At 41.9% G+C, this 13644-nt stretch overlaps 1 protein-coding gene across 2 annotated transcripts in view; it reads left to right on the plus strand.

Moving 5' to 3' along the window:
- Positions 1 to 13644, plus strand: part of GALNT14 (polypeptide N-acetylgalactosaminyltransferase 14) — a 1917720-nt gene that overhangs the window by 552290 nt on the left and 1351786 nt on the right. The gene's annotated exons all lie outside the window — the stretch shown is intronic.

A 13644-nucleotide genomic window follows, 5' to 3' on the forward strand; every position in this document is an offset into this window, starting at 1 on the left:
AGGCCTTCTGGGGCATGGGTTTAGTTTAGTTTAGTTTAGTTTAGTTTAGTTTAGTTTAGTTTAGTTTAGTTTAGTTTGCTTATTTGTATAGCGCAGCCAAACCCTGGGGTAACTGGGCACTGAGGTCCAAAATACATTCAACTATCCCTCCGTAAATGCCTCCCCTCTCGAGACCTTTGCTCCTCTACTTCTTACTCCCTAAGGGTTAGTCGTTTTGCAAAGAAACGAGCAGGGGTAGATCTCTGTCTTCGGCTGGTGCCTCCCTTTGGAACAGCCTCCTGGCCACCTTGAAACTTGAGGAAAACCATCTCCGGTTCTGGAAGCATCTCAAGTCCTTTCTCATTGCCTCTGCCTTTGCCCCCCTTCTCCCCTGTTGATCTCTTTCTTCTCTTGGCATCATGCACCTGGCCACCCTCTGTCATTTGGGCCCAGGTACCTGCTCGCCCTGCCACCCTCCTGCACTGCCTCCATGCCACCCTCTGCACTAGGGTTCTGTGTCTGTACCCATACAGTCCCCCACCCACTTATTTTGCACTTATCAGATATACTTTATCTCACTGCCACCTGCCACTTGCTGGCTGCACTACCATGGTTTATTGCCTCTATGTATGTATTTATTTTATTTAATATTTATTTCTGTTTTCTATCCTCTGCTCCACACTTTCCACTGCTCCCCTTCCATTCACTTTCCCCTTTACCCTTTTCCATGCACTTGCGCTTTATTAAATGTCACTGAGCCTAGTAAGATCGCTCTTGTCTTTTTTTTGTTCTCCGTTGTTCCCCTCCCTTTTTGCCTAGTCGCGGTCTGAAGCACTTTCTTCAGTTTTATTCACCTCCCTATCAATTGAAATGCTCAATCAGTAGGGGTCATATGCAAGTGGCTACTGTTGTGGTATTCTCGTATCAGTGCCCCTTTACAGAGGGAATAAGGGGTGACAACAATCAAATCCAGACAGGAGAGTTGTAGAGTAATCAGGAACACGTTTCTTTTTCAGTGAGCTGTGGACTGCTAGCCTTCATGCTTCCTCAATAAATGACCACATGAATTCCCTTGCCTACCTTGTACACTCCATAGTTCCTGCTGCAAGCTGCCATGGCTAGATTAGGGGTGTGTAATACATACTCGAGCCATTGCAAAGTGATGGCAAAGCCCCATTCAAATGAAAGAGTAAAAGGGAAAGTAAAACCACGATGGGGTATTATTCCACAGCGCATCTATTTAGTCCCTTGGAATCATTGGAGCATCAGCGTAGCTTTAATGGGCATCCTATGCCATTGACGTGCGGTTGCTGTCCGGAATGGCGGTTCCCCATACATGGGTTCAATGAACTTTGATCATCCATAGAGCCTGTAAAGTTTACAAGAATAAGTTTCTGTGCTACTCATTAGCTGCCTCAACCAAGCTACAACTGAAAAATGTCCAAGTTTTCCAATTGTGTCAAGTTATGTTCTGTGTTCTATCTTCGATGCAACCTCAGCTGAACTGCCTCTATCTATCCTGGATTGTCTTTACTAGATTTAAGAGCCGTACATTCATGGTTCCCTTAGCCGAAATTCAATTTTGGTCTCTTAGGGTTAGGCACAGGATTTAAATGATGGATGGTATGAGGGATGAGTTCAAGAATGGTGGTTGGTGACTATTGGAGACATTGGAATAGAAACATTACAGGTTTGTTTTTGTGTGAATGTTTTCTATTTGTCACTTCCAAACTCAATTCGCTTGGTGAATATTTATAGGATGTAATTGACCGGTCAAATGGAATTTTGCTTGCATAGTTTATTAATTCAGTGTGTTATATATCTTTTTTGTGAACTTCTACAGGACTGGTTAAGTGTACGAATTCAGTGTATGTTCCATATATAGCATTGGGATATTAATAATTAATGTGTCCTGCTTGACTATCTCAACAGCAAATTAAGTAGAGATTCTAGCAACAAAAGGCTCAGGATGATGGTTTGGACTATTAAATTCATCAGAGCCTAGACTAGGAGAAGTCCTTCCACTTTTCAGACAGTTTTATAAAAATATTTCAAAAATGAAAACTGTGCTTGATTATGTGGTCTGCAACGTTGGCTCCCCAAATGTGTTGCACTACGCAATCCATCAGCCACAGTAAACGGTGAAGAATCTTGGGAGTTGTAATCCAACACAAATGGAAAGCCACGGGTTACATACTCCTGCCTTAGTCCAAAGCTGTCCAAGTCCTGCCATCAAGAGTCAAAGCCACTATGTGTTTTCAATATATCTGCCCAACATGCATTTGATTCCAGTGAATACAATATTTAAATGTTTAGACACTTGAAACCCGTGTCGACTGCTAGAAATAGGATACTGTAGACATTTGCTTGCTCATATCAATTTAATTACAGAAAATGATTAATTCGGACAATTAATTCAGCAGATAATAGAACACCATTGTATCTAAAGGTTCGACAAAGAAACAGTAACAAAACCATATAAACATCATAAAATTCAAAAAGTACTAGAAATTACAGCCTAAAAACAATCGTAAAATGGTGTGTCCTATAATATTTAAGGTGCTAAATCATAATACATCCTCATTCGTATGTACAACACAACGTCATACACAATCCACAAATCTTCCTAAAACCCAATCGATGTATCTACTCAAAAAGAAAGCCCAACATATTTTGTTCTCTCATCTCTGGTAAACATTCATGTAGCTTCATCAGGGGCTACTTCTCTTCTACACCCTCATGTCCAATCTGTGTTCCCTATCCTCAGGAATATTCTGTTTTCTATGCTGCTTAGAGTCGTACAATCTTCCAATTTACACTTTTATAGTCTTTTTAAACAAATATCCCTCCTGTCCTATTTACTAAAGGGCTCTTTGTGCCCTCATTTATTTGAATTCAAAAAGAGACAGACAGTCTTTAGTGCTGCAGTACTTGTTTGCTTTTTCTTGGGCTCACTAACTTTGGGTTCCTTTTTGTTTCTAGCTAAACGTCTCCCTCCACTTGCTGCAGAATAAAGTTAGAAAACAGGCGTTAACTACCTCATACATATGTAAACTATGTATCTCTGCACATGATTATAATGGGCATCTGTTTATGTACCTGTATATCCTTATAGGTGTTGTTGTGTTATCATAAACCAACTTCTGTCTGTTTTAATGACCCACATGCTGTTAGTTCTGTTAGTTGGAAAACAGCGGTCCAGACATGCTTAGTGCTCAACCCGATACCTATAAAAAGAGAAACACCACATATGGACTCATCTGCTAATGTAGCGTTAGTGTACCACACCCCTCAATTAGAGGCATGAGTTCCCTCACTTAGTTCTAATAATTCTTGGCGTGGATGCCTTTCTCCCACGTCTTAGTTAGGTTGAGCCTCTATGTGCAAGACCTAGAAAACATACGTCATCGCTATTACTCTATATTTCCTTATTTGAATGTTGCAAGTATTGTCATTTTAAAGTGCACAGGGGTACAACCAGACGTTATTCTTTACCTCTTAGTTACCTTATGCAGTCGCATCCACAGGGATAAGCACAGTACATGCTGCTGCTCCTCGTGTATGCTTCCGTTTGTTGGTTGCTAAGTTACCAAACGCCTGCCCTCGTTACGCTCAGTTCCGTTTCAAAGACGAAACATAGAGTGCCATCTTTTAATGGTTAGGTGGTCGGGCAAAGCAATAGCTCATCTAACTTCTTGGGCCGTTAAGCTATTCCTCAACAAATGGACAACATGTACACTGAGCAGTGAGCACCCTCATTCTTATCAAGCCTAGCTTACTAATGACATAGTTTATTCTTATTTCATCTCGCGTGTGCATGTTTGAAGTTCAGTTAGCATATAGTACATAATCTTTTACCTCATGGGCTTTTGTGGTACAGACATTCCCGTGGGGAGCCTGTATCCTATAGGCCATTAACTGACATCACAACTTCACTATCTTTAATAAGTCCCTCATGTGTAACACATGTATTTACATGTATATCTAGGTACACTGTCACACAGAGGCTGGCATGCATATGTTATCTGATCTTATGCCACTTGATGCTCCCATTTAGCCCTATCGGGTCACATTTAGTTAGAAAAATGAGTTCCTGTTTTTCTCAAAAGAGGCATGCTTTTTCTGCATTTTTATCCTTACTTCTATGTAGTTTATACAGTACAGTACGCTTTAATTGTTCACAGTTGTATCCTTGTTCAATATAACCTTGAACCATGGGAGCCTCCATTACTTTATTGTGAATGCAGCTTTTGTATTCACTGACCCTCGTTTTGATGTTCCTTATGGTTTTTCCAATATATAACAATGGGCACAGCCACCATATAGCATATATGACCATCTATGAATTGCAATTGGTCAGTATTTTCTGTAGTCACATTGTGTGTAAGCCTATATCCACCTCTTCTGAATGACTTGTGGAGTTGCCACATTTACATTTACTGCATGGTTTATGTCTAATGCTATCCAAACCCCACATTGTCAGAATGCTTAGTTGTTTTTGTATTTTAGGCCGGATGTCGTTCCTCATAAAGTGGTCTCACAGGTATTTACTCCTTTTAAAAGCCATTAATGCCAATCCCAACGTTTTTTTTTCTTCCCTTTTTGCATTATTTAAAAAAAAAAATTCTGATCACCGTGGTAATACTGTTAGAGTGATCTTAAAACGTGCTCATAAACACCAATCTGTCTTCGTTAATGTCTTTTTGGTGTTATATTCCAGGATAGCTTCCCTATTGTTATTACTAGCTCTTTTGCAAGCTTTTTTAATCATTGTTTTAAGGTATCCTCTTTTACTCAGTTTCCTTTTGCGCACTTTTGCCTCTGTAATATAATTTGCTTTTAACTAGCTATTGCTCCTTAGGTGGAGGAATTGTCCAAATGGCAAATTTTCACTTGTGTGTTTTGAATGAAAGCTCTCACATTTGAGAAGTACATTCTTGTCTGTTTTTTTGTGATAGGGTTTGACTGCAGCCAGGGGTAACCTGTCTGCTGCACTAACAAAAGTACCTGGTATCTCTAGAAGTGTCGTTGTACAATCTTTACATACCAATCTTTATATATAAAGCAGAATGTTTGTATGTTTGTATGTTTGACCAGCTATACAAATACGGCGTCTACCAAACTGCATGGATTCCTCTTTTGTCTGGGGCAAGATCTAGTCTATGTTTGGATGCAAAAATCTTATATGCAAAAAATGTTTCGATGTGTGTCTGTTTGTTAGTCCGTCTATACAAATAAACACCGTTGAACCCACTGCTACCACATTTTGCATGGATTCCTCATTCTTCTGGGGCAAGATCGTAATCTATGCTTCGCTCCAAACCATTCACTCCGTAGGCACCCTCATTTACTGATGCTCACCCAGATTCACTACAGTAGGTACTAGAAGGAGGCAGCTTTGGAAAAGTGTCTGAAGCAAAATGTTCAATGTGTTGGTTATTCCTATGAAATGTATTTCTAATGTATACAGTTTGAAAGTTTTGATAAAAGCATTTTTAAAGGGAATTAAAAATAAATAAATAAACGTTATCATGTCACCCCAAACATGGGAAATGGCAAGATTACGGTTTACTTAAGTTCATTCACGAGAAGAGAGAACAATCAATCTTTCATGGACATTTTCTCAAATGTGCTGAAGCCATTCAGGGACTGAAACATGCTGCACCAAAAACGAACATCACTTGTAACAGCTCCACCTGACTTGCCGACCAGAGGAAATGAGATGCCAGAGCAAACTGAAGCAAGACTTGCTGACATGAGGACAAGAGCAACATCCTCCAGGGCACATGAGACATCACTCGATCAGGACATGGGCAACACTAGGTACCCCAGCTGGTTAGCTATACAGAACACCTTGTGTGTCATGGTCCCTTAAGGCCCAGACATAGCAATTCAGCTTTAGAGAAGCAAATGTCCTCAGACTGAATTCTTCTGTGTCGTTACAGATAAACATGACCCCAGGAAACACATATTTTGTGTGCTGTTACTGTGTTTTGAAGGATCTCCATTTCAGTCCTGAGCTATGTAAATCATTACACACTGAAGCTTCAGAGTAGCAATTTGAGAGCTCACATTACCATGGGAAGCAAGAACAATAAATGGGCACATAATGTCTCTGTGACTGTCACTGTTTTAAGATGATTCCTCAGCAATAAAGTCTTATCCCTGCCTCGTGGCAATATAACACATGCACTCTAAAGATCATAAATCATGAAACCGCCATGCATCAGAATCTGTGATGTGCGATTTATAAAGAGGCAGTCGTGTTTATTTAAATGGAGCTCATTACACAATTCTCTTGATATGGCAAAGTCTGCTATTCAAAGAACATTTGTGGATTTGTATAAAAATGAGAAATACACAAATCATTACACAAAGCAAACATCGTGTTTTTTAGCACTAGAGTAAAGATTATCTAAACTTAATAATAATAATAATAATAATAATAATAATAATAATAATAATAATAATAATAATAATAATAAAATAATAAGGCACTTTTGAATGCATGCACTAAAATCATGCTCTGTGCATACATATATTGCACTGGAGTTTCAGACGTATTTGGACTGCAACTATTCCTAACAGGACAAATAATGGTGATTGTGCGGCACCCTGTGGATTAGGATGTGCTGGGGTATCCAGTCCCTGCCTCTAAGCGTCGCTCTCCAGGCCCCAGGAAGCCGGGAGAGGTGTTCGATTAACACCTCTCCCTGCTTCATGTTTGGTGGGTTTGCAGAGAGGGCCCTTCAGAGCAGGTGTGGAGTGAACAGGAGCCTGCAATCAAGCTGACAAACAGACATTTTATTTCATTGAAAAGAAAGGTTTGTATGTGTGCATGTGTGTGAGTGATTGTGCATTTGTGAATGCGTGTGTGTGTGTCAGGGTTTGCAGTATTTACATGTGTGAATAAGGGTGTAATGCGTTTGAATGTGCATGTGAATTCATGCAGATGATTGCTGAATAAGTGAGTGCAAGAATGCAGGAGAACATGCAAGTACATTAACGCTGCTGATTGCCTGAGTGTATGAATCGGTGATGTATGCAAGTGAGTATTATTATTTTTAATCAGAGTGCATGTTTCAATGCATTCCTGCTAGGGGATGTATGGTTGTGTGGCGCTTGTGTGAAGAACGGATATGAATGTGTATATACATGCAAGTCTGGGGAGAGCAGGCCTGGCTGATGATGTGTCAGGGCTGATGGAGGGCCTATTTCAATATAGTTTCAAGGTCCCCCCTTTCCTTACAGCTGGGAAAAACAGTCAGAGGTGCCCAGGGGTGTTTAAATCATATTGCACTATTGTTGTAGTATTGCCCCCACTGTTCACTTTGTATTATATTATCGATGCGATGCTCCCCTATTGTTCATTTTCAGAGCTATACGAGGCGGTATGGCTCAGAAATCCCATATGGCCCGAAATTGGCAAAACGCGGGATGCTGCATCATCCCCCATTTCTCCTCCCGGTGTTTGTGCACTGCCAACAGGGCTCTCGGCATGGCTCTCCCTCTCATCAAGGGAGCGCTGCTTATAGCCCTGCTGGCAGCGCGGCTCTCCTCCTTGCTCAGGTCCATGTAGCCCGGGCACAGAAATCCTCTGTCTCTTTTTTTCCTGCTTCTTACCTTGTTAGGGTGGGATGTGGTTTACTCCACCCCCTTGCCGGGACACACCCGGCAGACATATCCAGCCTTTCTTCCATGACCTCCCCAATATCGACTCTATTGCCTTGCTGGGCCACATCTGGCAGACACCGCCCGGCTGGTTTCTAAGCCCTGCCCCTCACTCCTCATCACGTTTGTAAATGGTTGCTGGGAACTAACCAGATGCCAGCAAAAACTGCAGGAGGAATGGCCTATTTTTCCTTCATAGACCACGCCATCAGCCAGTGCCTGGAGTTATGGGCCTGTAAACCTTGTTAAACACAGCACTGTGGCTTTTAACTCCATCTTCAGATACTGCTGTGCACTACGTCTAGAAAGCCATACGTGTGATGCTAGTATACATTTAATGAAGATGCATTTTCTATTGTAATACCATATTATGCACTTTTTTCCTCATCGACTTTAGTGAATATGAGGAGATAGTGTACACTGATACAATATTATACACATTCCTTCCAAACATTAGCACATTGGTATAATATTGTACCATTATAGAATGTGTGTCCACAATGTGTTAAATGTATAGCAGCAGCTCATCTTTGGTTATTATAAGTAACTTTTGGTTATTATACATTACTCATTTGCATGGGAAGTATGCATGTATGAGTGACACCGGTGCAGCTGTGCAATTTTGATAATATTATTAAAAATAGCAAACAAAATTAATAATATAATCACCATATTTGTATGCATTTGGCATTAACAAAACCTGTGAATAAATATCATTAATTACAATAAGATCAAAAGAATGCCGAGAGGTAGTGAATAGCTGCAGATGATCACGGGCAGGCCTTTCAGCAAGGGGCTGAAACACTATGTCAGCTGCAAAGCTATTAATCACCTTTTGCCTGTAGGGTGCCAATGTCAGGGAAATCTAAATAAAAAGGCAATGAGGTGCTAAGAACGTTTGACGGAGACTGACAGAGGGTTGTGACGGTCTGGTGCTTGTCCCTCTTCGCTCTATCTTCAACTCTGCTATCCGTCTTCTTTTTCAATTGCTCCCTCGCTCTTCTCTTAAAAACTCACTTCTCTCTATCTCTCGTCTACCTTTTGACTCCTGCCTTCACTTTCACTATCTTTCAATTGTCCTCAAATTGTATCATGGTTTTACTTCACCTATCTCTCTGCTCTCATGTTGTCCCTACACGTCTGCTCGGGCCCTTCGTTCCCTCGATTTCTCTTTTTCCCTAAACCACCTTTCGCTCCTTCAAGTTTCCGCTCTTTTTCTCTCTTGGCCCCGAAACTCTGGAATGCCCTTCCGCCTGATATCTGTGCTTGCCCCTCCTTCCATATCTTTCGCTCTCCCCTTAAGGCACATCTCTTACTCGTCTTCTCTTCTTTGTGACTTACTCCTGTTCATCCAACCATATAATTTGTACCATCCATTTTTACTATGTAAAGAACCTTGGTAAAGGCATTCTATAAAGAATCTATGTGATCACTGCGCCGCCTGTAATTCCGCAGATGATCAATTTTGCCTGCCTGCCCCGGCCCGTAGTCCTCAAAACCGCACCCTCCACCCCCCCACGAGCTTTATTGCGGCGCACTTCTGTGTGCACCACCGACAGCCGTGTACCCCTGTGGCATCAATTCGTCCGGGCGGTGCCGATGCCACAAGGTCCTTTTTGTGTTCTTTTTTTATCTTAGGCCGCATGCCATAATGGTAAGTGGGGGACCGACTCCTGTTACTGTGTCCAAGGTGAGTGGGGGACACCCCTGCAACCACCGCTCTGCTTGGGAGCACTAACGGGGGTCAGGATTTTTGTACCTCACTCAGGCGCAGTGTTAGTGATGTCGCCACGTATTGGTACGATTCCTCTATAAATGTCAATAAAATGAAAAACGAAATGAAATACGCATGGTTCTGCTATGTATTTTGATGACAGTACAACACGGCACGCTACCTCCCGTGGTGACAGACAGTCTGATGAAGTGTTTCCGTCTTGAAAAGACATTGATGTAGTCACGTATGTCTCTTTCTCACCTTCTCTTTGATAAAGAAGCGATTCTGTGATACATGTTCTGATGGGCTTTCATTTGCTTCCTGCTTATCCTAGTTCTACACAGCAGCAACCATATATCATATCTGTCATGTCATCAAGAGGCTAATGGAAGCTGTGTGTCCTTGTTGTATAGTTCACGTGCATGCGTCTGTACTTGACGCAGCCAATCACAGTAACTGTTTTCATACATAGGGCAATTTCAGTGCCAGCATCTGCCTACCAAAGGGACTAATTAATAAACCCTTATAGGAAAAGGACAAGGTGCCTTTATGAAGACAGAGAGCCTCATGTCACACTACTAGTGGCAATCAACGCCACCCTTGTTTCTTGAATGGAAAGCAATAGAGATCTCGTTGTGAAGGAAGGTGCACATTCATAAGTTAACGTGCACCTATTTCTGTAAAAAGACTTGCACAGTTTCATTCTGGGTTCCTCTTTGCGTTTGCATTTAATTTGCATAAGGAGATTGTTATGGGTCTTTGGACCTACCCAATGAATCGTCCGTAGTGTGTATGATTTTCCAAGACCTATTTCTAATGTTTTGAGATGGCGTTTCCCCTATAGTCCAAGGCTTGCCTGGGACACTTTCGGTACATTAATTAAGGACAACACCCAATAAAAGCCAAAAGCTGACACTGATATTTTTAAGAGATTAATTCAAAGGAGAATTCTTTTGACTAGTAAACAATATGGCACCCAGAGTCATCAGCCCCTCCCCCTCCCCAACCATTTCCATTCTCTCTGGGCCATTAAGTTGAGTTGTGGGGCGCAGGGATGCCACAGGCACAACCAAGACTTCCCTGGAGGCATGTTGGGCATTTGGAGGGATAAGGAAGGCGAATGATCAGTTCCCTGAGCTGGCTGTAAAGCGCTTTATAGGTTGAATAACACCCTATTCTAATGCTGCCAATCCACTAAAATCTTGTAATGAACCTGATTGGGATACTGCACATGCCTTTACATCTTAATTGCGCCTAGGGACAAGAGCTGCACTGAGATTGAGCAGTGTAACGTTACACAGCATCCATAGCAATAGGGCTGAGGGTCAAGTTTAGTTACTTTAAATTATTTAGAAGCTGTGATAGAAGTGTACCAAGAGAGTAGTGAAACTGTTACTCCAGCGGGGGACAGAGTAGGAAGGAAGGGAGCAAAGTGCAGCACATTTTTCAAGGGTTGCAGTCATGCTGGTTGACATCCACTTGAGTTGAAATTGATTTCGGTTCAGCTGTAACTGATATCTGGTGGTTAAGTGCAGAAGTGTGCTTTAACTTCATAAAGAACAGTTCTGGAATGGTGAAACAGGCTGCACAAAACGTAGTGGAGCTGTTGACATTAAAAAGATGAAAGTAGTAGAACGCTGCTCCTAACCGTTCGTGCTCACATCGACCAATGTTTAGAAGCCACATCTGTGCTGGCTTTTAGTCCAAATCATGTGGTAATGAAGGGCAGCTTCTCGAATTTGTCCCACTTGAAGGTTCTGGTTCCTGCGATGCACTTAAGGTTGGTCCAACTTTGCAAGAGTTACTGCAGCTGAAACTAAGGAAGAAAGGCACACGCAGTGAAGGGGCCGGAGCATGGACAAGGATTTGGCTGGATCCGTGCTATCAGCGTGTGCACTCTGGACAGGTCTGTGTGTTGTGAGACCAGGTTTTCATGCCAGGATGGCGACCTAATGAATACCCCATGTGTTATTAGTGATAGAACCACATTGTGGCAGGCAGACCTGATTCCCTATAGGTCCAGATCGTGAACATTCTGCTAGCAACTCATTCACATGAACAGCAATGCATCATTTCCCCCTTGGCAAAAAACATAGCATTGCAACGTGAAATCCAATTCAGGATGTCTTCCCTCCTTTTCCCCCCACCCCCAAACCCTGTCTCCCATGTAACATAGAGTGTTGTGGGAAAGTGGTGCCTCTGATTTTGGTGACAATTCAACACTGTTCACAGAACACAGTAGGGCATTCCATTGGGCACCAACCCTTTGAACTTTAAATATAGGGCGTGTGTTAATATCTGTTGCAGAGCAGAGCACAGTAAGGACATGCACCCAACTCACACACACAGCAGTGAGGAGCCAGAGCAAGTCCCAGTAAGTGAAATTAAAGAGGGAAACGTTCAGCAAAGACGTGATATATGAGCTGATCAGCATACCCACAATGCATTGCCTATTTGGCACTGAACTAGAGATGAATTTCCAGTAATGGCTACTATCCTAAAATCTGAATACAGTTATTTGTTCTAGGTTTTGGTATGGTTATGCCCTATTTGAGTTGGTTGATATATTCCACACGCATTGCCTGGACATGCCCCTTCAACCATACATAATATTTTATTGTAATCGTCATTTGTATAGCGCCTTTCACCATTAGCATGGTCGCAGCGCACTGTAGGTTTTACCACTTCGGGGGACCGTACGTACAGGTCTGGCAAATTCGTCACGGGAGTTATTAGAATGCCAGTGTGCATTTTAGCCATTAGGAGGGTAGGAAGGGATGCCAGTCCCATTAACTACCAATGTCGAGCTTACGTATGGATGGGTGCTAGGAGGTATTCAGGACAGAATGCAAGAGCAGGACTCATTAACATACCAGTATTACATTTGCAAAAAGGGCATTATTAAAGGTACAGATATTTTCTGACCATAATGTCCGATCAGCGTGTGTGCAAACTGCACAATCATGACACAATTCGTATTTTCAAACTGACCACTCAAAACAGCTAATTCTCTGTTGTTGTTTTCTGAATGAGGGGAATCCATCAGTGCAAACACATTTGCATCCTCAGAAATGCTCAAATGTCTATTATGTTCGATAGATGGGGTGGACTTCATTTAAAAGCCAGCATATAAGCCTGTGTGATGTAGTTCATTCTGCAATTGTATGCGTCTGCTATTCACAAAACCTTTGTGATAAACTGTTCGATATCTACAGGTTGTTGCAGTGATCAGTGCAGTCAACACAAAATAAGGAAGAGATGCAATTGGTTTATGTCCTGATGTAATCAGGTAGTCAATTAAAAAACGGTTAAGTTCTTTGTAGTCTATAATAACTTACTTTTCTGAAAGCATAAACTTGGTAAGGAGGGAATTGATGGAATATGGAAGATTAAGTCTTAAAACACAATTGTGCCAGACATTTGTTAGTCTCTGCAGATTTAAGGGGTATAGAAATTGTGTTAATATACAGAAGTGATTTAAACCATTTAAGTGATAAACTCTACAATTTTAATTGCAAAACAGAGTGTTTTCTTTTCCTTAATGGGCGGTGGATTTTTCTTTCTTTACTGTGGAGCTGGTAATATTTAGGCTTGGTTAATGCATTTCAATTAAATCTACTAATAGTACCCGGCGAAGGGGGTGTGGTGGCCCCCGAGGCAATCATGCGCCTCAGAAAGTGGGCTTTATGAGATGGTAAAACCTCTGGTTCCGTGAAAACTCGCTGGTAATCAGATAAGTGCGCTACCCTGTCCCCCATTCCCCTTCCCCCACTAACCTTTTCCACATCTCCAATCACCCCATCTCTGCTCCACTTACCTAGTTCTGCCTTGTTCCCACCACTTCCCTGTCACGGCAATGGCCACCATGGAAAGGGAGAAGAGACTTCTCCCTGGTCCATGGTGGTCATCTTGATTTGCTTTTTATCTCAAGTTGAGAAATAGCAAACACGATGTTTCTCACCTTGAGAAAAACACTATTAGTACTCTGATACAGCATCCTGGTGTACTAATAGCAGTACAACCTTTGCAGACGGGAGGGGGGGGATTGGCATTATCGTTCACTCGGGCTTCTATCTTATGTCCCGGGGCATTACATGACTGCTAATGCCCCCTGATCGGGTTATACTGTATAGATATTCATTTGGTTGATTTCCCTTGAGCTGAGCATGCTTATCTTGTGTATTCCCATTTCATTTGATGCCAAGAATCATATGGTTTTGTATGTGCTCTCTACAAATAATAACACAATACTAACTGGTTCGGCTATTTCTTCTCTGATT

This window comes from Ambystoma mexicanum, chromosome 4q, assembly GCF_040938575.1.
Source record: "Ambystoma mexicanum isolate Mex_15411 chromosome 4q, UKY_AmexF1_1, whole genome shotgun sequence".
Taxonomy (NCBI): Eukaryota; Metazoa; Chordata; class Amphibia; order Caudata; family Ambystomatidae; genus Ambystoma; species Ambystoma mexicanum.